The sequence below is a fragment of the Gossypium hirsutum genome, chromosome D06 (assembly GCF_007990345.1).
Source record: "Gossypium hirsutum isolate 1008001.06 chromosome D06, Gossypium_hirsutum_v2.1, whole genome shotgun sequence".
Taxonomy (NCBI): Eukaryota; Viridiplantae; Streptophyta; class Magnoliopsida; order Malvales; family Malvaceae; genus Gossypium; species Gossypium hirsutum.
In genome coordinates this window covers 16,557,646-16,584,940 of record NC_053442.1, presented here as the reverse complement: position 1 = coordinate 16,584,940, position 27,295 = coordinate 16,557,646, and positions in this window count along the sequence as shown.

Genomic DNA, 27,295 nt, shown 5'->3' with positions numbered 1-27,295 from the left:
TTTAATTTTTTTTGGCAGCTTACAGGACACCATGCACTACATTCAGCATTGAGAGCTATATGCTTTCCTCGCCCTATTTTCTTCCTTAGAGATATTACCTCTTTAAGTAACATTACATACTTAGGCATCTTTTCATGGACCTCAAGCAATGGGAGGTTGAAATTTAAAGCCTTAAACATTTTGAGGAAATCTAAGAACTCCTTATTTTCTTTCTTTTTTCACTCTTTTGAATAGGACGAAAGGGCACTGACCCTTAACTAGAGGGTTTCATTGGCTTATCCTGACTTTTGGCTGGCTCGGGATCTACTTCTTCTTGCACTTCCTCTTATACCCCTCCTCAAACAATAAGAGTGTGGGTACTACCTTCCTTCTCTCCTTCTTCTTCACCACTCACTGGCTTAACGAGCTCCTTAATCACTACCTCTGACCTAAGCGTAATTGCTTTAGTATGCTCCTTCCCTTCCCTTTTTGGATTTGGCTCAGTATTGTTCAATATGTTAGAGGGGGTGTGGCTTTGCACCCATTGGAACATTTGGTTTAATTGACGACGGATTTTTCACACATCGGCTTGAAAAGTCTGCACATTCTCCTCTAAGTTACTCACACGAATGGGCAATGGAGGGTTGCTATTAAAGATTAACTTCCTCTCAGCTTCTTGAAATGCTCTATAAGGTTGTTTGGGTTGGTATGGAGAATTAGGTCGACGGGTGTTAAATTTTTGGGCTCCTTGATTGCGGAGACTTCTTTGGTTCCCTCCCCACCTAAGGTTGTGATGGTCACGTCACCCTGGATTGTAGGTGTTGGAGTATGGGTTATACCCTCAGTTTTCCACATAGTTAACCTTATTATTCTCATTTGTACCTCTACAATGTGTGTCGTCGTCTTCAGTACATAAATAATAATTGCTTAGAAGGGGCAGATTTATAGCTTGCGATCTTGTCGAAATCATCTCAAATTGATTGAGCCTTTCAAGGATTTATTGATACTTATCCTCACTACCGACCACATTCATGGTCGATTGCTTGGCTTGATATGTGAAGTGCTCAACTAGCCACATATATGAATTCATTTTCTTATCATCGATGAGTTTGCAATCATTGACATACGTCTTTAACATGAAAGCCCCTACAGATGCTCTGTTAAGACTAGAGTGTAAGTTTCCATGTAGCCCATTATACAAGACTTGAAGTTATAACCAATCTTGTAGGCCGTGGTGCGAACACTTATGGGTCATGAGTTTGAACAACTCCTATGGCTCATATAGCGACTCCCCTTCCAATTACAAGAAATTTTTTATGTCCATTTGGAGGTTTAATGTTTTTCTAGGGGAAAATAATTTTCCAAATATTTGCTAGCGAACTCATCCCAAGTGTTGATTGAATCCAGTGGTTGTGAATTTAATCACATAAAAGCATCATCAGTAAAAGAGAAAGGGAATAAATGGAGATGAATAGCGTCATTGGATACCCCATTGTATTTAAAGGTATCACATATTGTCAGAAATCACTTCAGGTGCTGATTCAGATATTCAATCATAGATCTTTAGAATTGTAAGTTCCCTTGGATCATCTGGATTATGGTAGGCTTTACATCAAATTTGTTCACATTAATCGTTGGGAAATTAATACTCCTTCAAACAACGTCAAGGTTAGGCATCGCATAGTCGCGCAGCGTTCGTTGTTCAATTAGTGGGTGCGATGTTGGATGTTGTATATCTACTCGTGGGTGGTTGATAGGTTGTTTTCTTTCTAGAGGTTGGGATTCTCTAGGATATTGCACCTTCCTCGCATGTCTAATGACAAGTTTCGTTTCCTGTTCAAATGGTAGATCATCGTTACATGTCTGAGTCATACAATGCCTCCTACAAGCACAAGAGAATTAAACAAATCAACTACAAAAAATACAAATGAAATAAAAACAAACAAAAACAAAGCCGTAATTATAACTTTTACTTTCTTCAATTATCTCACTAAATGCACGCAACGAAACTAAAAATAGTTCAATCTAGCATCGACTCCACGACAACTACGCCAACAACTTAACCGCTCTCTCTTCGTCCTCATGAATGATGGGAGGAAAAATCAACAAATAAAGACAATAATCGAATAAAACTAATATGTACAGTGTCTACAAGTGTGATAATCTGCCGTAATTTGGTGTAGCAAATTTTACTAGTTTTTGCACTTTGAATGCTTGAACATAAACATTTTTTGTTATTTTTTAATTATGTTTTCTCAATTTTACTTAAATTCAATAAAGCATGTAATTTGAATCTTTTATTAACCTTAGGGGCCGAATGAGGCCTAAGGGTGAGCTAATATACTTTGTGAGCGTGTAGGAGATTAATAAAAGGCGTGCCAACCCAGTACTAGTCGTTGTGTTGCAACACGGAAAGCTGAATGTCGCAACATAGGGAGCAGAATAAAAGAATTCCAAGACTGCCTTTGATGTCCTGATATAGTCTGAGGATGTTGCGGCACACCCCTAAAGACACCCTGAAGGTGAAGCATACTGCCCTCGATATTGCAGCGCAAGACCTGGTGTGTCGTGACATCACTTCTGTACAAGAAATAATTACGAGCTAGGGGCATTTTGGTCTATACAATTAAACATTAAACATTAGGCTCATTTAACACATGTTATGGATGACGTTCATATTGCATAAATTTTCTTCTTAGTTTTAATCTTTCTTTTTTTTGAGGCTTCACATTTTTTTTCAATTTTCGTTCTTTGCTGTGTAGAAGAAATCAGATTTGTGAAACATGATCAAACTCTGTGAGGATTCAACATTCTATTCTAATACAAATGAGACTTCTTCTAAACATTATGTTCTTGAATTATTGTTCATGCATATTTTTCTATCAATTTTATATTGTTTATGAGATCCATGAGGAACAAATCCTCTTATGGGGAATTAGCGAGTGGAGGTATGATTAATTAACTATTTTGCAGGGTTCTCTCAAGCAGATCAGCTGTTCAGGAAAGGAAGAACTTAAACCCTAGGCTTGACAACCCTAGAAAGTTATTAAGGTTGGAATTAACCCAAAATTTCTATGGCTTATCTATGAACACCTTAACCTTGAACTGATCTGGACTGTGAGGTCGAGAGATAAGTAGTTCTTGTCGACTCGTGATTCTAGTGGAAGATCAGAAGATCCTACTGAGATATTGACTAGTTGATTGAACAAGAAAACTGATCTGTCGTAATTCGGTGTAGCAGATTAAACTAGTTTTCACCTTTAAGGAGCTTGAATACAAGCATTTTCATTATGTTTTAAGTAAGTTTCTTTAGTTTTACTTACATCCAATAAAATATGCACATTTAGTCTTTTATTGACCTTAATGGTTGAGTGAGGCCTAAAAGAGAGCTAACATACTTTGTAAGTGTACAAGAGACAATTAGAAGGCATTTTGGATCCATAATGGATGCCATGTCACAAGATAGAGAAGAAAATTGACAAAGTAAGAATCTGCCTTCAATGTTGTGGCACAGGCTGAGGGTGTCGCGACATACCTTGAAGATGGCTGCAGAGGAGCATACTGGTTGCTATGTTGTGATACATGTCTTGGTGTGTCGCGACATCAACTTAGTGACGAGAATAAAACACGAAGTAGTGGCGTTTTGGTCTGCATAATCAAACTTAAAGCTCGGGAATGTCAACTAACCTAGGGTTAATGATGACGACTACCTGAAGGCTATAGATAGGCTCATTTGGCACACATTATGGACACGATCCCATTAGCTTAGATTCTCTCTTTGGGTTTTAAGTTTTGTTTTCTTGCTTTCTTTAGGTTTTCATAGTTTTAGTTTATTTGTTCTTTATTTCTTTCAAGAGTTCCAATTTATAACGGATATCAATTGTTGTGGATTTGCATTTATTATGAATGTTACTAGTAATTATTGCTGCTTGCTAATATGAAAAATAGGAAGAAGCACTACTGAATATCCTGAAAATGCATAAAAATTGATAGGATGTACCATTGCTGATATCAAATGAATCAATCATGCATTCTGCTAACACAAGATCAGATTAGAGGAAAGGAAAAAACCTATAGTGGATGCTCAGCGGAGACTTAATCCAGCTTTGAAAGAAGTAGTAAAAAATGAATTAATCAAATGGTTAGACATATGTATTATTTATGCTATCTTTGATAGTGAATTGGTTAGCCCGACCCAGTGTGTTCCAAAGAAGGGAGGTCTCACTGTAGTTGAGAACGATAAGAATGAATTGATTCCAACGCGAACAATTACTGGTTGGAGGGTATTTATGGATTACAGGAAACTGAACGATGCAACAAAAAAAGACCACTTTCGATTGCCCTTTATTGAACAAATGTTGGATCGGTTAGTAGGAAAAGACTATTATTGTTTCTTTAATGGGTATTCAAGGTATCATCAAATTCCAATTCACCCCAATGACCAAGAGAAAACAACTTTCACATGCCCTTTCAACATGTATGCTTTTAAAAGAATTCCCTTCGGTTTGTGCAATGCTCCAACAACTTTTATGAGATGCATGATTGCTATCTTTGCTCATATGTTGGAAGAAGGTCTAGATGTTTTCATGGATGATTTTTTGATTTATGGAAACTCGTTTCAAGAATGTTTGGGTAATATTAAGAGAGTTCTAAAAAGATACGAGGAAACTAACCTAGTGTTGAATTGGGAAAAATGTCATTTTATGGTAAAAGAAGGACTGGTCCTAAGTCACCAACTATCAGGAAAGGGAATGGAAGTAGATAAGGCCAAAATTGAGGTGATTAAACATCTTCCACACCCAAATAACGTGAAAATTAATTAAAATTTTTAGGTCATGTAGGATTCTACCGAAGATTTATCAAAGATTTTTCTCATATTTCTAAACCTTTAAATCAATTTCTTTAGAAAGAAACACCTTTCATCTTCGACCAAAGATGCATCGAAGCCTTTGAGGTAACAAAAGCCAAACTCATATCTGCTCCTATATTAACCAATCCAAATTAGACAAAACCCTTTATTATTATGTGTGATGCTATTGATTATGCAGTGGGTGTAATTTTTGGACAAAAGCGAAATAATTTATTTGGGGCTATTCATTATGCTAACAAAACGCTGAATTCAACACGGTGTAATTATACTACAACTGAAAAAGAGATGTTGGTAGTAGTGTTCAATTGCAAAAAAATTTGACCTTATTTAATGGCAAACCGAGTCTACGTGCAGATTAATCGCTTTGCCCTCAAATATGTTATGAAGAAAAAAGAAACAAATGCCAGATTAATGCGATGGATTTTGTTAGTTCTGGAATTTGATGTATGGATTATGGACAGAAAGGGGACTGAAAATCAAATTGCAGATCATTTATCAAGAATTAAGGGCAACCTACAAGCAGAAGATACGAAAGAGATTAAAGAGACCTTCACAGATGAGCAACTATTCAAGGTAGAAATCAATCAACCAAGACATGGTAAGCGTAGAACATTGTGGTATGCGGATTATGTTAATTATATTGTACGAGGGGTCTACCCAACTCAAGCATCTTGGCAGCAGAAAAAGTGGATAGTTCACGAATCTAAAAATTATGTGTGGGAGAAACCATACATGTTTCGACAATACGCTAATTAATTAGGTCAATGGTGTGTACTAGAGGAAGAAATACATGATATTTTACAAGGATGCCACACATCTCCCTGTGGAGGACATTTTGGTGGAAATTGACAGCCCAAAGAAGATTACAATCAGGATTTTATTGACTCACTATAAAAAAATATGCTTATGAATTCGTAAAATGATCTGATAGATTTCAGAGAGTCGAGAATAAATCTAAAAGAGAAGAAATGCCACAAACTAGCATAATTGAAGTCGAAGTGTTTGATATTTGGGGGATTGATTAAATGAGACCTTTTTCAAGTTCTTTTAGAAATCGGTATATTCTTTTGCTTGTTGACTATGTTTCAAAATGGGTCGAAGTTGTTGCACTGCCTACTAATGATACAAAGTCAGTTGTGAGATTCTTGAGAAAATAAACATATTCGCTAGGTTTGGTACACCACAAGCATTGGTCAGCTATGAAGGATCTCACTTTTGTAACAAGTAGTTCGAAGCAGCTTTAGCTAAATACAACATAATTCACCGAATGACCACGTCATATCATCCACAGACAAATGGAGAAGTAGAGGTATCCAACCGAGAAATAAAATAGATTCTGGAGAAAATGGTAAATCCAAGCCGAAAGGATTGGGCAGCTAAGCTAGATGATGCCTTATGGGCTTATAGAACAACATATAAAACTCCATTAGGAATGTTTTCATACAAGCTAGTCTATGGTAAGAATTTCCATTTACTAATTTAATTAGAAAGGAAAGTATATTAGGCAATTAAGGAGCTAAATTTAGATCCATAATTAGCTAAGAAAGAAAGATTATTTCAACTCCAAGAATTAGAAGAATTTTGTTTCATGGCCTACGAAAATACTAAAATGTATAAAGAAAAGAGTAGACTTCGACACGATGCGAAGATTAGAAAAAAGAATTTGTACCTGGGCAGAAAGTCTTACTGTTCAACTCTCGATTGAAATTATTTCCTCAGAAATTGAAATCAAGGTGGACAGGTCCATATACAATACATCAGGTAACTTCTCATGGAACAATAGAGCTGATTGGAAAAGAAGCGGCAATGTTTTCTTGTTAATGGTCAAAGAGTGAAACACTATTTTGGACGGAAGATCAACTTGGTTATTGATGAACAAATTTTAAATTTTAACACACTATGGGATGTACCAGGAATTAAGGGAAAGTCAATAACTGAAGAAAGAAATGATGAAGAAGGTAAACAAGGCGTTAATTCCCCAGGGTACCAAGGAATCTGGTCTGCATGTTGCGACACCAAATCAAAATGTCGCGACAACAAACAACGTTTAGATTACGGGATCTGCCCTCGACATCGCGACATCAATAAGGGATGTTACGATATCCCTATGTAATCTTACTTTCCGGATTAACATTAACCAGTAATGCTTTTCTAGTTTAGTTACATTAGAATTCTTATTTCCCAACTCTTTACTTAGTAATTTTAAACTGTACCTCTTGAATATTTTATTCTTTCTCTCTGATCTATAAATAGGTCACCTTAGTCCTCATTCTTATCATTAGTAAGGGAAAGAAGAAATCAAATTATAGAGATTACAAAATCATATATGGAGCTTTAGAAAAATAAAACATCAAATGGCAAGTTCCAATATAAATGTCTCAAGCCCAGTTGTTGAGTTTCAAGAAAACAATGTGGAGCAATATTTGCAGCAACTATAGCTATATACCTTTGTTCAAGAGAAAGGATTTGATCCTTTAATGAGGGAGTGCAAAGGAATGTAGGAGAATGCCAGTGAAAGAGAATGGACAAAATTCTGCTTGCCAGCCGAAGAACCTATAGTGATTCCCTTAGTTCAAGAATTTTATTTAGCATTGAAACAAAAAGAAGTAACTAGACCATTCTACGAGATGCGTGCTGTTGTGAAAGTCAGAGGGGTTAATATTTCGGTAACTAAAAGAAATATTTTTCAATTCTACGATGCACCATACTATTATCTGGACTACCTCTATAGAACTGATTTAATGGAGTTTAGAAACATCAACATGAAAGAAATACTGCGGTTTTTAATGGATGGAAAGGAGATGTGGACATATAAGATAGGTAAAAGAATACCTGAAGATTTCAATCAAGAATTGATGATCCCGAAGGCTAAGATATGGATGAAATTTGTTTGTTCAAGAATATTGTCAACCATAGAGATGTCTAAGGTTGGTCCAACCCATGCTATCAAAACATACGGGATCCTCCAAAAGAAACAAATATGCATTAGTACATGGATAAACCATAGCATGGTTGAGTGTGCAATAAACTTAAGAAGGGGGATGTTTTTCCCTCATTTGATTACATGATTATGTAGAAAAACTAGCGTCCCAATTGAATGAATGGATAAAATAATGAATCCCCCGTGAAAGCTACTCGGTGATGATATGTTCAAGCAATTTACCCTTCTACAAACAAAAAAAAAAGAGGAAAGGAGGAAGCGAGGATTTTTAGAAGACGAGGAATAATATTCAAGAGATAATTTAGTAGGGTTTTAATTTTTAGGAACAATAGAATTTAGGAACATGGATTTTTTAAAAAAATTGATATTCTTTTTTATGAGTAGTTTTTCTTAAAAAAAATCAATGAAGGAACCCAACACAAATGAGACACAAACAAATTTGAACTTTATACGAGCAATGGAGGAAGTCTCACCAATAGAGGATGGAGCAATCATGATCAATTAGGTAACTTATTTCCCCATCTATTATGGGCTACACATTGAGGAAAATGTGTCAACTAAAGTGTGAGGGGGTAACATAGAAAACTTGTTTATTTAATTTTCTATATTTTTATTTGATTTTTCTTTTGTGTGCTTGAGCTTGTAGAAATACAAGTGATTAGTTAGGAGCATGTACAGAGGTTGCTTGTGTTTATGAATAAATTTGGCATGATGATAGGTGATTATAAATTTTTTATTATTGGACTACTAAAGTTCTATACGTTACACTGTAAATAGGTATTAAGCCATCATTTGTACCAAGTGATATAGAAAATACAAGGAAATGAGCATGCTAGTATGAATGATAAATGATTGAGTTTGTGTTTATTTGGTTGATTAAATTTGTGCATGATGAGATATTTAGGGTGACTTAAGGTATTGTTTGGAACACCTAGAGCCAAAAAGCTATCCTATTTATATTTCACCTTTAGTACCAATTTTGAGCCTTTTGACACTTCTTGATGAACTGTATTACAAACTCCGAGCTTGAAAATGTTAATTTGTATATGCCATTTTTCTTTGGTCTTGTACCAAACGATTATAGACGTTTGGCCATACGTATTGAAGGTTAAGTAGATACACTACGACGGAGTTTTTAAAATTAGAGTGAAATAGGAAATGTTGGTGTGATATAGGAACTATTAGTTAGCCTAATGTGGGAAACAAAAAGAAAACTCCAAAAAGAGAATTGGTACGAGTAGAAAAAGACTTAAAGTAGCGAAAAAAATTCATCAATGAGATTTATTGAAAAAGGGAAAAGTCACAAAGTTACAAAAAAGAAGGAAATCTCATTTATTAGTGATTAAAAACTCGTAGGGCTAGCCATAGCTACTATGTCATGCTATGACTTCTTGATGGAGAGACAAGGAAGGTGAGAGAAGAAGAAATAAGGCAGTGAGCAAGTAAGGGTCACTAAGGGTGGAAAAATAGGGATCAATACGATGTGCCAAACTATTTTCATGTTTGTAAACTTTTAATGCTTATGTTTTTGAATTCTATACCAGTTCTAAGCCTCAGAAAGTTACAAGCTGAAAAGCCTTATATGACCTAAGTATCCTTATACATGAATGGACACCATACTAAACATTCACATAAACGACTATTTGTATTCTGCTCTAATAATCAAAGTACTTGTATGATTTGTTGATTGATTCCTATAGATGAGAACCTTAATACTTGTATATTTTATAGCATACTGAACTTAGATGTTTGTGATCATAAGTGGTAAGTCAACTACTCATCGTGTTGAAATTGTTAGTAAACATGAAAGGCCTAAGTCATATGCTCCAAAATCAATACTTGTACCATACTTGTTCAAGGGTCATCATTTTTATTTGACATCTTTGTTTATGATTTCCTAAGGACAAGCAATGATTTAAGTATGGGAGAGTTTGATCTATCGTAATTCGATGTGGTAGATTAAACTAGTTTTCACATTTAAGGAGCTTGAATTCAAGCATTTTCGTTATGTTTTAAGTTTCTTTAGTTTTACTTACATCCAATAAAATGTGCACATTGAGTCTTTTATTGACCTTAAGGGCCAAATGAGGCATACAGAAGAGCTAATGTACTTTGTGTGTGTACAGTAGACCATTAGAAGGCATTTTGGACCAATAATAGACGCTATGTCACAATATGGGAGTTCCGATGTCGCAACATAGAGAACAAAATGAAGAAAGTAAGAAATTGGCTTCAATGTCGCGACACAAGCTGAAGGTGTCGTGTTATACCCCTAAAGATGGTTGCAGAGGAGCATATTGGTTTCTATGTCGCGACACAGGTCCTAGTGTGTCGCGACATTGACTTTGTGGCGAGAATAAAACACGAAGTAGGGGAATTTTGGTTTGCATAATCGAACTTAAAGCTTGGGAACGTCAGCTAACCTAGGGTTAAGGACGAAGGCTATCGGATGGCTATAAATAGGCTCATTTGGCATACATTATGGACACGGTCCCATTAGCTTAGATTCTCTCTTTGGGTTTAAATTCTGCTATTTTACTTTCTTTAGGTTTTCATAGTTTTAATTTATTTGTTCTTTGTTTCTTTCAAGAGTTCTAATTTATAAAGGAGATCAATTATTTTGAATTTGCGTTTATTATCAATATTAATCAGGCCTTTCTTAAACTCTCTATTTCAATCCATTCCCTATGATTAATTCTTCCATCTATTCTATGTTGTTTATGAAAGCCATAAGAAACTAATCCTTTTATGGGGGATTAGCGAGTGGAAGCATGATCTCCTAACTGTTTTGTAAGGTTACTCAACGGATCAACTATTTGAGAAAGGAAGAACTTGAAACAAACCCTAGGCCTGACAACCCCGGGAAGTCATCAAGGTGGGAATTAACCCAAAATTGGTATTGCCCATTCGTGAACACCTTTACCCCAAGCCAATCTGGACTGTGAGGTCAGAAGATAAGTAGTTCTTATTAACTCGTTATTTTAATGGAAGATCAAAATATCCGGTTAGGGTAGAAACTATTTGGTTGATGAGGAACCCAAGACGATAGTTGATTGGGATTGGTGAAGTGAGCTAATCACCCATCTTCAGATTTGATTCACTTTATTCTTTATATCTCTTGAAATTCAATTCTTTTATTTTATTTTATTTTATTTTATTTAAGAAACCTGAAAATTATCTCTTATTTTACTTTCATACTATAATTGATTTAAAAATATTAATTAAATCTTTAATTGTTCAAGTTAAGATTGATTTAATAGTCGCCTCCCTTGGGTATGATCCTCAGAGTACTCAGCTACTTCATTGTAAAATCTATATTACAACTCGATGCGTATACTTGCGGATCTCACCTCATAACTCTCTATTTTATTGCAATATTCACACTCTGGACGTTAGTACGTTCGGAGGTGGTTAAAAACCCGAAGCGACAGTTGATTATGATTACTAAAGCAAGCTAATCACCTATGCTTGGATTTGATAAATTTTGCCATTTGATTTCTCATTATTTATTTCTTTTCTTTTTATTTTTATCCTAAAAACCTCTCTTTTATTTGATCGTAATATAATTCATCTAAAGTAATAATTAGATCTATTTATGCTTAGGTTAGAATTAATTTAGTGCTCGCCTCCCTTGGGTACAATCTTCGAAGTACTCATCTACTCCTTTGTAACTATATTACAACCTGACTTGTACACTTATGGATACCGCTTTTTCATATATTTTGTGCAAATTTTGTACATCCAGAGGCAATTATGTGACTGGTCAAATGTAATATAATTGTACAATGGGGTACGGATTACTCCAAGGATCAAACGAAGAGAGTCGCTGATTGAACAATTTCTACTAACAAGCATGAAAAATAAAGAGTCTAACCAACTAATCGCTAATCATAATAATACGAAAAATCATAAAGTCTCTATGAACTAGCAACCAAGGACTAAATTGTAAAATGTGTAAATTTACAAAATTAGTAGATAAATAACAAACGATGGTTGATTGAATTCGATGTGGTTCACCAATCCTAGTATTAGGGATCTAAATTGTTTAAACTCCTAAAATGGTTCCATTTTACCTCTCGGTTTTAATTTTACCAAATTAGACAAGTTAATTCGATTTATCTCTCGATCTCATCGGCTAATGAATTGTTACTCAACAAGATTCCTTCTCGGTCTCACTTACCTAGATATTCCCTTAAGGTCATCAATCTTAAGTTTTTAGTTTCATTCAAATTAGTGCAATTTAGTCCCTCATCCAAAAATCAGCTCACCACATCTCTATCAACCAACCCCCTTAGACTTTAGTTACCCATGTAAAAAAACTAAGCTAATAAACATAAAAGAAGAAACCATTGCAACCATTAACATAAAACTTGAGAAAAAGATGAAAGTCTTGACTTTTCATCTAGAAAACTAAAAAGAAAGATGTGTATGAGAAACTAGTAGAAAATAAAGAACAAGAAACATGAAAAGAAAAGTTTTTCACAACTGAAAATAAAGGAAACTAAAATAGCATTAAAAAAAGAGTAGAATGTCATTACAAGTAAAGAAAGAAATTAAGGTGCAAATAAACCTAAGATATAGTGTTAACTAATTATGAGAACAAGAAGAAAAATGTAGAAAAATAAACTCTACAACTATGGAGGAAGATGAAAAATAAGAACCTTAGAAAAGTGTAGAGAAACTAAAGAAAAACTAAGAGAAAACTATCTAAAACTAAGCCTAAGTGTATCTTTTCTCTCCTCAGCCAAATTTGGTTATTTGTAGTAGCCAATTGCTAACCCTATTTGATCCCAAAATCTATTAGAGTATGCCCCAAGACCAGTCATGAGATGATTGTAATCACATACTCGTTTTACCTTATTTGTTAAATATAACGCATTGGTCGATTATTATTTCAATTTCTTTTTTTTGTGCGTACAAATAAACTGGTTTAATAAAGTCCTAAGAATAATATCAGTATTCTTAAAAGGTCATTATTCAAGTATTATTATGGGCTTGGACAATTATAATGAATTGAGACTAATGTGTAGTTGATTGATGACAAAGTGTTGTCATTGACATAGGGATGTCAAAATTGATACATGAGTATGTGTTAGAGAACAAAGTACTAGATTGACTCGCGATGAGTATGGTTCTTGGTTTATTATGTAATAGTCACAACATTACTCATAGTGATAACTATGTAAATGATCCTCATGCTTGAGATCATCATTGTCCCAACATAGTGAGTTGTATACTTTGACACAATCAAACGTCTACCATAACAGGTTACACTATAATGACTGATGTTAAGTATGTCGTAATCTATGTAAAGGGATATGGTTGATTAAGATAGAATTTATCCCTCTTACATCATGGGAGCAATATCTTAGGCCTCTTGATGGAGTAAGACTAGAAATGCATGACCTTGCCCGAATAAGTTGATATGAGATGTCACACTTTTTTTTGTAGTCTACTCAGAATATCAAGAAATATGAGATTGGACTATAGAAATGTGACTATTCCATGACTTGTGTCCAATCTAAATATTAAGGATAAAATGATATAATACATGAAAAAGAGTATCACAAAAATTTTATGTTGATTCATGACTTCTTGTAACTTGGGTAACAATGATGCATTGCTAGATGTCACTCATTGCTTGTAATATTAGAAATGTTCTAGTATTACTACTAACGTTACAAGTTCCTACAGGGTCACACTCTATAGTTGAAGTGAACAGAATCCAAACACATTTGGTATTGTATTTGGCTGTCACATGAATTAAACTAATTATTGAATTAATTCAATTTGATAGTTAAATATTAAACACATTATATGTACAAGCTTGTTGTACACATATAGAGAACATAGAAAAAAATTAATATATTAATTTTATTCATACAAAATATTAATTGAATATAGTTTATCGAAATTATTAATATAAATAATTATAATAATAATAATTTCGGCCAAAATATAAAACGACATGGAAATTGATATTCTTTTGGAAAGAATATAATTTTTATTACGACTTTCCATTTGTTTCTCTAAAAATAAGGGAATAATCTCATTTTTTCCTGATATGTGATATCAAAGAAAAATAAAAGGAATATGATTCAATGATGTGTTAGGGTTGCTAAAAAATATAAACACATAACTCAAAAGGTCTAGTAGCCACTCTTGAAAATTCTCTCTAAAAAGTTTAAGAGAATTTTGTTGTTTGTTCTTTGACTGAGTGGATTACGTTGAGGCCGAGAAGTTATTGGTGTGGCTTGGAATTGAAATCTCCAAAAGGGGTCCTATTGACAACCTTACACATCTTTTTTCAGTTTTGAAAGGTGTGTTTTCTAACCATATTTCAACCTGATTCATTCCTTGTACATGGATCCATGGCTGATGATCGCCAAAAAATTTTTCGCTGCGCCACGGGGCGTACTAGTGGTTCAACAAAATTCTCGTTAATAGGCCTTCAATGGTTGGTGCTTCAGTTGGACAAAGACTACCCTTGGTGTCAATTTTTGTCTCCTTACGATGTTGGTATCGTGATACCCAAGGACAGGATATCGGAATACCGCTGTTAGGCTTGACTTTGGGTGCTCCTTAGGTAGATGATATCGTGATACCACTGTAGGTGGTCTTTATCTTTAGGGCTTGTTGGAGGTATCATGATTCCAAGGGTAAGTTATCACGATACCCTCTCCTAGTGATGTTCCCACTCGATTTCGGCCTCCAACGCGTTCGTACAACACCCAATCATATATTAGTCCCCCGAATGGTACTATTTTCCAATTTGGGTCTCAAAATAAGGTTACACTTATTAAATCAAAATTCTAAGAACTATGAAAAACTATGAAAAAGATACAAATTTGCTTGATAACAAGCTCCGTAAGTATAAAGAGGAAGCCTAATTTTCCATATCAAATTACAGTAGATCAAGTACCGTGACTGAGCTCTCCTTAATGACATATCATTATGAAAGCTACTTGATTAGTGCTGCTCCAATGATCATTTCATAAGTATGTTACCCTCATAGGATATCCTTAATCTCTTTGGGATAAATCTGTGTGCCCAATATGATCCTACTTTATCTCATAGTAACCATTACATCTTCCTTCATGAAAAGTCAATTACTATCATATAGTAATTAATTCATTCATCGCAAAGACAACTTGAAACACCCCTAACCCGTATCCGTCACCGGAATAAGGTTACAAAGCATTGCTGTAAAAATGTAACTCAAATCATTCATTCCCAACATTTCATAACCATTGCAAAATCCAATCAAATACATGCATAATGTCCCTAAATCGAGCACTCGAGGCCTCAGAAACACTTTAGAAATGATTCGGGACTAAATCGAGAATATTTGAAACATTGAGGAAAAAGTTACAAAATTTTAAACTGTAGGGGTCACATGGCTAAGACACACACCCATGCCTCAGGCTGTGTAACATTTGAAATAGGGACACACGGTCGTGTCCCAGCCCGTGTCTGTGCCCGTGTAACTCTTTGACTTGGGTCACACGGCTAAGCTACACGCCTGTGTGACAAGTTGTGTACCTCTCGAAATGCAACCTTTAAAACCTATAGGGGACACACAGTCATGTCGTATGGCCATGTGTCACACAAGGCTGAGACACACGCCCGTGTCTTAGGCCATGTGGACATGAAATAGACCATTTCTAAGCCATTTCTTTCACCCAAAACAAGCTCACAGCTAGAAGCTATTTGCACATAAAATCAAGCTTCAAAACATACCTAAAACATGCATAATAAGACCAAATCAAATACCAAATTCCATTCAACCAATATGTCATATAGGCACCTCAAATGCAAACGTACAATTTATCTCAACATATGCATGTACTTAACACATTTCATTCATCAACACTTAGTTCATTTTCCATTACAAAACTCGTCATAATTTGACCACATTTATACCATTACAAAATATATACCTCAAAGCATACCTCCACTTGGTCTCATTATAAACATACCAAATGATCATTTCAAACATACCTAAACGTAAGCACATTTAACTTTACCATTTTAGATTCTTGCTAATACAAAATAACTTTACCATTTGGACTATTTCTGACATACATCAAAACCATCAAAATGACACAAATCTAGCCATTTCCAAATGGTACCAACAACCAACATATTCATACCATATTTCAATTATGCACATCTATTCAAAACCTTTCCAAAGTAAACCATATCTTGATCATGTTGATTCAATTTATCACATACCACTTTGGCAATTTAAAGATACATTAGCACATACCAAATTTAGTCACTAAAGCATACATTAACTTGACCATTCCAATCAACCATATCATCAATCATAAAACCACATATATACATGCCAACACCTAGCACTTTGGCCATAAAAACCATACATCAATTTGATCATATAAACACCAACCATTAAACATCAAAGTGCCAAAAGCATACCAACCATCAAGGCATCAAAATAACATAAGTTTCACAAATTCAAAGCAATATTACATGCCAATATCATCAACTAAACATTAGACATAGCCCACCTATACATACCATTATAACCACGACCAAAGCATTAAGATCCACCGATAAAATCGATGAATAATGTGATGGATCTTCGACAAGTTTCCAACTAGATCAAGCTTCTGATAATCTGTAAAGTAAAGGAAAAATAACTACGTAAGCAATGAATGCTTAGTAAGCTCATATAAACTTTAAACATATCATTCCATTTCAATAATAAACTTTATAGAATAAACATAAACCTATGCCAATGCCACAAGATTCATAAATCTTTATGATCATCAACTCATAAATGACTAAGTTCATTCATGTCACCTATTTTTCTCATTCATAACATGATAGGATTTTATGGAACTTAATAAATAATCATCAACCTTTCTATAAGATTGACACTTTTCAATTTAATTTCTTACCATTCAAATCCCAATGCTTGTCCTAAGCCTAAACAACATTATCAATTCCTGACTTAATGTATTTATCCACGATATAGTTATATTCATCTATAGTATATGTAAATTTCTCACATGTAGTAAATCATTGAAACTCATCATTCCCTTTTCATCAAATTTCATTTCAACTATGAGTTATCGTTTCATTACCTTTCCTCGTCCGTTTCATATGCATAACACACAAGTTATAAGCATAACATCAACCATGACTACAAGCTAGTGCATTTAAACATAGCTCTTTTGAAATCAACTACATGATAAACCATATCATAAGAAACTACATACTTTGATTTATTCCACCTTTTCATGAACATAAGTACGTTACCAATTGAGCACTTACCGTTTCAATGTATTTCATTAAGATTAAACATCATATAATTCAATCATAAACTTGACACAAGCTTAAGAACCAACAATAACACATGTTAACATAATTGAAGATAATTCATGTGAACTTAACATAGATAGTCATTATACTTGAGCATGATCCAATTGGATTTATCATCCTTCATAACATATCATATTTTCCATGTATCACCATTTCAATAAGTTTCATACACACATGTCTTGTTTTATATTGAACATTTACCATTTCATTTGCATAATACAAAAGACATAAACATAACATTTAACATAGCCACAAGCTAGTGATTAAACACATAACTTAGCAATATTATCACATGGTAAGATATGATACGTAAACATAACATCACTTAAATAATACCTTTCATAATCATGAATATTCATACTTTGATCATTGGTACATCATACCTTTCCATATTTTTCATAGTGAAGTCAATCGGAACCCTTACCAAAGCTCACACAAGTGTGCTAAACGATGGTCAAAACAATTCATTTTCTTTAATCGATGGTCAAAACCATCCCTTTTCATATTCGATAGTTAAAGCCATCCCATTTCATATTCGATGATCATCACCATCCCTTTTCATATTCGATGCTCGTCACCATCCCTTTTCATATTCGATGGGCGTCGATACTTTGTTGGATTTTTTCGTCGAGACATGATATGATAATATAACATGATAGCATTTAAAACAACAATTTAAAACACTATTTAACGTACAAACTTACCTGGCTAAATTGCAGAAAGGATAACATATAGGGGCATTTTGGAAATTTTCCATTCTCCTCGATTTTCCACTCAATCTTGATCTAAATTAATAAATTTATTCAATCTATTAATTTAGATAGTAAAAAAATGTATTTTATGCAATTTAGTCATTTTTGACATTTTTATAAAATTGTCCCTAAAATTTTACTTGTATTCAATTTAGTCCCTAAGCCTAAAACATGCAAATTAACCATTTTTAATGTCAATTTTACATCAGTCGAATATTCATGGCACACAAATGGCACACAAAACAACCCACATTTGTAATAATCTCACATCAAATCATTGTATTTTTACTATTTCAACAATTTAGTCCCTAATCGATAAATTCATAAAAAAACCACTTAACAAAATACATTTAAATTCCAACTAACACTTCAAATTCATCTTTTAACATAGAAAATCACAAGGTTCATCAACGAAAACATTCAATATCTTTAACAATTTCAAAATCGAAGGTACGAGCTAGCTAGACCTAGCTGCAACGATCTCAAAAACTTAAAAATTATTAAAAATAGGGCTACAATAGACTTATATTATTCACCATTTTTTTCTTTATTTTATCATTATCATATAATAATAACATTATAATATATAAATCACATATAAAATTAAAAGAAAATAAAGCTTTAACCATCCACCAACCTAAGAATGGGTAATTTACCCATTAAGGCCTTCCAATTAAAATTCTTTAATCAATTAACACCTTTAAACTAATAGCGATTAGCTTTTTTCAAATTTTATGATTTAGTCCTTTTTCTTAGTTAACTATCGAAACATTCAAATTTCTTAACAAAACTTCAATACTACCTTAATGACACTCCGTAAATATTTATAAAAATATTTACGGCTCGGCTTATAAAAATGAGGTCCCGAGACCTCATTTTCTAAAACCACTTTACCTTAGGGTCTTACCACTTGAACTTACTTAATCATTCGATTAGCATAAATTATCGAATCAAAAACCATATTTGGCTTGTAAATATTCATATTTAATATTTATGAACTTACTCATCGAATTTGGTGGTCCCGAAACCACTATTTCTAACACCACTAAAAAATAGGTTGTTACACAATCGACCCGTGGCCACGTTTACTTTTCATCTATCATATAATACCAATGAGAGGTTATCATTTATCTATGTCTTGGGCTATGAATTCCACTATTGTGAATGATACTACATACTTTAAAACTCGTATACCCAACCCACCAACTTTTGGTTTCTTATTTATTTGATTATACCAAGTTTCTTCCATCAAAATATACAAGTCATGTATACATAGTCTACCATCCACTCAAGATTAAAGTATGTCACACTATAAATTTCATAAGTGAATAAATCCATAAATGGATTTAGGATCTATTCTACTTGGGACCTATTTGATGTATTGTTAGTCTAGTCAGTCTCATCTATGTCTCTATATTTCGGGATTGATCTGCTCCAATGCTCAAGAATAAATATCTCCTCAATTGGACTTGATAGACGTCGTATTAGTCTTTTAATCGGTTTGCTCATTTTCGATTAGACTATGGACATGTTTAGCTTCGTCTACTAATATAAGTTATCTTTTTGTATTACGATCTAGCTACGAAATATCTATCACATCCCAAAAATCAAGTTAGTGGATCGGATATCTGACCTAGATTCCAGAATTAAGATCTTAGTGATTAATTAAATAAGATATTATAAAATAATTATCAGGGTCAAAAATTTAGGTTGGGAAAGTAAAAATTAGGTGTTTGGGAATTAATTTTCTTAAAACAGATTTTTAAAATGAAACTGGATTTGAAAATAATTAAGGAAATATGTTTTAATTAAAAAAATGTTTGATTTGAAAAAAGGGTGAAATTGAAAGTGGCGAAAAGGGTAATTGCCCAATTTTTAAAAATTGGTTTGCTTATTTAAACCACCCACGTCTCATTCCTTTCATTTATCTTTGCATTTGAAAATTTTCTCAAATAAAAAATCTGAGATTTTCTCTCAAATTAACTCATCCCTACTAATTTTCTAACCTTCCAAACACCAATTCTTCCTTCAATTTGAAAGAAAATTTCTCTTTTCTTCATCAATTTCATCATTTTTCACCAAATTAGATCTAAAACTCGTCGTTCTTCTCAAATTGAGGTACCATTCTGATTTCTATTGATACTTTTAAACTTATTTTTTAAATTTGAGATTTTAATAGATCTAAAGCTTTGAAACTGAATTTTTTGTTAAAAAATGGTGAAACATGAAATATTAAGTTAACTTGCTATTTTAAATTGATTTTCAAATTGTTTTGAACTAATTAGAAGGTTTTTTAACTCAATTTAATAGATCGTTAACGACTTTTTATGAATTGAGAGTTTTCCTTCTTTCAATGTTCATAAATGATCAATTTTTCTAAAAAAATTTAAATCCAAGAAATTAGATGAAATCGATGGCTTAGATATTTAGTAATATGATATTTAGAATGTTTAGAAACATGTTTGTGAATTAGGAACAAAAATTGAGCAAGGAAATCTCTTATTTCGATAAAAGTAGCTAGGTTTCAGTATTGAGAAAGAACAGCTCAGATCTACATTTTTAATATGATTTGAATGTGCTTGTGGTTGTTCATAATGTGTTTACATTGTGTGTAATATGTATTCAAAGTTTTGGATTCATCGAGAGCCTTTACAAGCAAGGCGAAAGGGAAAGAAAAGCTTGTTTGAGCTTTTGGTGTACGAGTGGATTCGACTAGGTGGATTCACAAAATCACATTCACTTACAATATTGTGATTGATGTATGTGATGTGTTATCATCATACATGCTATGTGTATATGACAGTGAATGATAAGTGACCTGCCAGATTTATGCACACTCATGTGATTTTAAGTGAATGTGGCTCTTTGAGTAATTGAGATAGCACTTGTGAGTGCATTAAAGGTGATTGTGAAAGCGTGCATAAAACAATAAGTAATTGTGTGTATGTGTGGATATGTTGGCATTGTGATCTATTAGAACCATTGGATATCATTGGCATGCCATAGGATTGTGAGTACTCACCATTACTTGCTTATGTTTGGGCGTTGAGGCCCCAAGACTGATTTGGAGAGATAGGGAATGTTAAGCTTAGCTCCATTCAATGGGACTGGTTAGTGTCTTTGGAGAGTGTTGGCCTTATGCTACAATTATATGGGACTGATACAGACTCTTTGAGTCATTTGGAGTGTTAGGAGATCTGCTTATCCAATGCGTATGTTTTATACATGTTTCATAGTCACAATATGCCAATATATTAACATGAAGTTCTATGAGTTATGCTTGATACAATGCCATGAATAAATGTTATAGAATGTTTTCTATTAACTTTGATATTGTGGATTCTTTGTAGCAATCTTTGAGCACTCACAGAGCTTGATTAAGCTCACACTCTTAAATGATTATTTTGTGGAGAAGTAATTGTTTAAGAGGAGGGGGAAGTGAGCAAGCAAGTGATCCATTCCAAGGCATCCTATTTAAGTATGTGTGATGTGTTTTCAAATACAAAAAGTAAGGCAATGTAGGACAATTCTAGAGGGATTTAGACTTTGATATTTTATTGGGCTGTAAATGGACATTATGGATTTTTTAAAAGGTTTTTGGAACTTTGGATTTGCTTTTGCAATGATATTTGTGATGGTTGATTTGAGCATGCATTATATTTCTTGAATTATGTGACAATTTGTATACAAGTCTCTTAGTTAACATGTGTTATATAGGTGGAAAGGCATGCTTGACATTGAAGTAAGTTTAAAATGACTAAATGGTATGAAATGGACCTATAATACACTTAGAAATGCATAAGATGCAAAATTAGTATGCTGAGTATTTTGAATGGTGAATTTGAAAATTCATGCTAGCATAGGGAATTGGTTAGAGTGCCATATTTGGATAATGTATGTCTTATTGTAATTGAGCATGATTGAGTTGAGCTATGTATGCTATATGACATGTTGGAACTGTGGATTTGGAAAAAAATGTACGAAATGGTATCTTTAGTTTTGCACTGAAGTGTCATATGAAGGTTTCTAGGCTATTGCTACAAAAATTACAAACGACGCCACGACGAGGGATCAATGTCGGGGCGCCAAAAATCGCACCATCACGATGAGACTTTTTGAGTGCTTTTAACATGTTTTGTTATCTTTGCAATTGAGTCTTGGTTTTTATGCAATGCAACTGGAGTCCTTAAGTGCTATGAAATACCTTAAAATTTTGCATGGTTAAGTAGTATATGTTTAATTTCATAAATTTACATTTAGCTTTGCAAAAATATTTTCTGGATATTTTTTCAAATTTACAGCTTAGTCCTTAAACCTTTTTTTTAAAGCTTAAATGAGTTTTACTTATCAGATTTGGCTGATTCTTTCAAATATTGTTTTATATGATACTCTAAAAGCTAAATGTATGATTAATTTTTTGAATTACGAATGATTGGCATGTTCCATGTTAAATGATGATTTATCCCTAATTATTATTTTGATGATTTTTGCTAGATAAGCATGAGATTAGGGTTTGTAATGTTATACTTAATTGTTAATTGAGAATTATGCTTGATTATGTTATGGTGTGAATGGTGGTTTCAGGTGTGGTCACGTAAGTGACTAATGTTATGTTTTAGATTTGAGTTGGACCGTCCCAGCTGGGTTGTGGGCACCACAATATCGCTTAGTATTAGTTAAACATTAGAAAACCAGTGAGCTAATATTTTCTTCCATTTTTCTTTGCATGCAAAAACCATTAAGAACAATAAAAAAAAGATATTAATGTAAATCATGAATAATTTTATTAACCAGTTTGTTCGAAAAAATTTCAAGTGTACATAGACGAAAATGCTACCCTTAGGGCTCAAGATCCAACAATTAGATCCATAATTGCCTCATCTATTATCGTTGTTACTTCTACCTTATCCACGTGAATTTTTTCCTTTACCTCTGCCCCCTTTCCAACTTCACCAACTTTAGAAAACTTGTTCTTATTTTACATTGAAGATTTCTCACCATTCTTGGAATCCATGGTAAGATGGTAAAGCTTAAATTGAAACCCACTTTTAGTGGATTTTTCTTAGCGACATAAAACCCATCAACCTTTGAATAATCATGGTTGATAAATCCTTAGCTTCTTCGATAACAACCACCATAGGATTAAATTTTTCAGCCAAGCTAATGAAAATTTTATCAATAACTTTAAGATCATCAAACATGTCTCCATATGACTTCATTTGCTTCACCAACATAGATAGTCTATTATGATTCCCATTTATGCTTTCATGCTCTTTCATTTTTTTTCATTCTCAAAATCTCTTTTAAAATACCAAATTTTAACAATTCTTACATTTTTGTCTCCTTCAAATTCTTGTAGTAAAGTGTATCAAGCTTCTTTAGATTTTTTTTGCTCTTATAGTTTTGAGAAATATGACATTTTAGACTCTTCTTTGGACCATCTTGAGAATTCCAACATTCGTGTGATCTTCTTTTTCTTTAATTATTCTAGTTCTTTTTTGTACCATCTTTTAGATCTTCATAGCCATTCCTTTACTAACTCCAAGACATTCCAGGAAGTAAACAATGTTTGTATTTTTACTACCCAAAGATTATCACGTTTTCTTTTTAAAACAATAACTTAAATATTATTTTAGATTGTATTATTGATTAATGAATTTCTTATTGAAGCTATGACTTATCACTTCAATTTTTTTATTCTCTCTCTCTCTCGCTTCACTATGTTTTCTTCACAAGGATTTTTGGCTTTAATTACCACTTTGTTGGAGAAAATCTAGAGATGGTAATGTGAAGAGACGCTCAAGATGAAATATTAAATTTTTATTTACTTTTTTTTACTCAATTATATTGGCTTCACCACTTACAATTCTTTATATAGTTGTTAACAATGAAATTTAGATTCTATACATTCATACATCTTAGTCAATTAATTAATGAGACTCTTTGATCTAGTACATTCATGCATTCTAGTTGAATGACTACTAGATTTTCTAAATTCATCCATTCTAAACACATTGATTAAATGCAAAATTTAATGACATCACATTATTCAACAGAGGTAATGAGAAAATGATGGTAGTTCACACAATGGAGAAGTGTTGGAAGTTACTAGAAGAGCATAATAAAAGAGTATATGACATAGGGATAGAAGATTGAAGGAAATGACTCTTTCTGGAACCAAGAATGGATATTTATAGGAAAAGGTAATCATCCATTTGCCTTAGTCATGGTAGGTGGCTTCTATTAGTCTTGTTATAGTTTACCACAAAAGGAGCATAATAGTCTTCTAGATAGGTAATGATGAGATTGATAGTGACCAGGTGAGGCCCTACTTATGTTCCATGAAAATAAGGACTTGACACATATTCTTGATGAGGTGAATTAGAAACATACCATGTGTCTACTTTCGAGTGCAGATATGTCTGCGAGGGCCATAACTGAAAAAGTGTTATTCATAAGCAAAGTCATTACTAGAAGGTTGAAACCATGCGAGGTAAGGGTGGCAAGGTATTGATAAAAATTGTCTCCTTAATAGATAGGAAGGTCATAAAGTGACCTACCTTGAGATAATTTGTATTCCTATTTGTTGATGTGAATGTTGGGGCTTTGACTATTGCATGTTCGCACAATAGATGAAATAAAAACTTTAGTGCAGTCTGTAATATCCCGTTTTTCAATAGTGTTGGAAATAGTGATTTTAGGACCACAATTCTGATATGCAAGGTCGTGTTTTATTGTTTTGTTAATTTTTATAGAGTTACATTGGGGTCGTATTAAATTTTGGTGGAAAAATTTTAATGTTTAGTTAGTTAATTAAGTAAAAAGGATTAAATTGTAAAAGTTGAGAAAGTAAGTTGTTATTAGTAAATTGGGTTCAATAGCTTTAGAAATTTAATTTGGTGTTTTTAAATGGTAATTAGACCATCACTATCTAAGATGAACGGTTATGGGTAAGCATATGTGATATTTTATAAGTTGATTAAAGGATAAATGTGTAAATTATTAATTTAACTAAAGAAACAAATTAAATAAAAATAAACATCATCTTCTTTAGTGGAGTTTTCACCGAAATTTTGAAGGAAAAACACCATTAAAGAGCTTAAGGAGGTTCAACCATAATCTTCTTTGTATGTGAGTTCTTTTTTAGCTTATTTCTTGTGATTTTTGTGTTTTCATGAAATTTCATAGGTAGTTTATAGTATATTAAATACAGAAATCAAATTCATATGAAGATGATTAGTGGATGGTGTCAATATTTGTTATTACACAATTTTGGTATGACTGTATTGAATTTATGTTATGTATATGGAAATGAGGAAGTGCCTCTGGTTGATAAATATATGTAAAGGTAACGAATTTATATATAATGCCCAGTTGAACGTAGTAATCACTAGGATATGATTGGCATGCCAATAGGGTTAGTATGCATGCTTGTACGTGATTTGCACTTCGGTGCCTCTTTTTTCACTTTGGTGCCTTTGTTCGCACTTCGGTGTCTCTATTCGCACTACGGTGCCTCTGCTTACACATTTGTGTCTCTGTTTGCACTTTGGTGCCTCTGTTATGCATCTATGATGCCTCTAGTGTGGTGTAGTTACCCGAGTATCCGAGTCGAGTTACTTAGTTCATCGGGCAAATTGTTAATGGAATGTATGGTTGATTTATGAATTTAAATTTTAATGCATATCTTAGATATTAGAAAGCATCAAATGTTTAATGAACTTGTTTATATATGAGCACATTTATATTGTTGAAAATATATTATGGAGTTGATGAGTTATTTGAGAAGAGGATTATCATGATTTATGCTATTATGTGATCAAGAACTAATGTGAATTATGAATGTGTATTTGGTTTGGTAATCTTAGTTATGAGAATATGATCATAATGCTTTATATAGTGAAATTTTTGTTTTGAATGACTAATAAATGTGGTGTCTTTGAATGACACATTGGTGGATTGAAATGGTATACGTTGAGTATGATGTTATATGGTTTTGGTATGTAAAGATTTATGGAAGTGAGATGTCTTGGCATGCAAGATTTGGACTTGTTTTGGCTTGGTTTAGGAGTACCTATAGCTGCACACGGCCGTGTCCCATTTCAAAATTAGCTGTAGGATCCACAAGGCCTAACACACGGGCAGTGACACGGCCGTATGGCCCAAGTCAGTTTCTACCACAGTCTAGCATACAGCCTGTGACATAGTCGTGTGACCTAAATTTGGATATACACATGGTTTGGTACATGGCGATGTGTCCTGAATTCGAATGTTCACACTGCTTGGGCTTTGTCACATGGCTGTGTGACCCCTATTTTGAAAATTTGTCAGTTTTACTAAAAATTTTTGTTTTGTTTCTATTTGATCCCATATTGTTCCTAAATTGTTTTTAAGGCCTCGTAAGCCCAATTTAAGACCAATAAGTGTATTTACACCATGAATTATTATTTTTATAAGTTTATTAATTATTTGTTTAATTACTCTAAAATAAAGTGAAATGTCCTATTTTTCTTAGTAATACTCCATAACCCAAATCTGGTAATAGAGACGGATTAGGGGTGTTACATAGTCAAAGTCGTTGGGTTGGTATATTTGACTTTTAATGGCTTATGTTTTAATATTTTTAACATCAAATGATAAGGAAATTTTTATTGTAGATAGGAATATGATCATCACCCAATCGATAGCCTTGAAGAGGGAGGAGAGAAGTTTGAACTTTGGTGGATTATCATGTTTATCCTTATCCTATCCTTATCTCTTGTAAGTTTTACAGTTGATGGAAAGTTACTTTGTGAAGGGATTTATTTGAGTATTTTTCAAGATAATTAATGGGATAATTTTAGCTTTTAAAGGAGAGTTTAAAGCTTATGAAAACACTGTTGGATGATCAATTAAAGAGGCCTATAATAGGCTGGAGGTCAATTTCTTCTTCAACCGTGAAGTGTCTAGACACTCATTGTTTAAAGATTTTATGGATAGATATTATATGTAATGTGAGGTATTTGGCGAGAGTGGTTTGTAATAATTGGGGTAGGTACTGGGGCTACAATTACCTTTTTGTGTAAGGATAGATTGGGCTCAGCCAATAGGTGATTCAGACAATTGTTGAATAAAATCATTCTCTGAGCAAGCTCCGTAGATGTAGATTTGGGGAATCCAATCTACATTAATAAATATCAAGTGTTAATTCTTTTCTTAGTTTTCTCCTTACTTCACGTTACATTTAATCTATTTAGTTCAATTCTATTGCAATAAAAATTAGAATGAAATTATTTTTCAAGTGCAAACCGATGGCTTTTTTAGTGAACATGTTGGAAAATTTGTTTGTGAAAACGATTTGTTTACATGGCAGAATTTAATTTTTTTTAATAAAACCTGAACCTTTATTGTGTTATTGATGGCAAT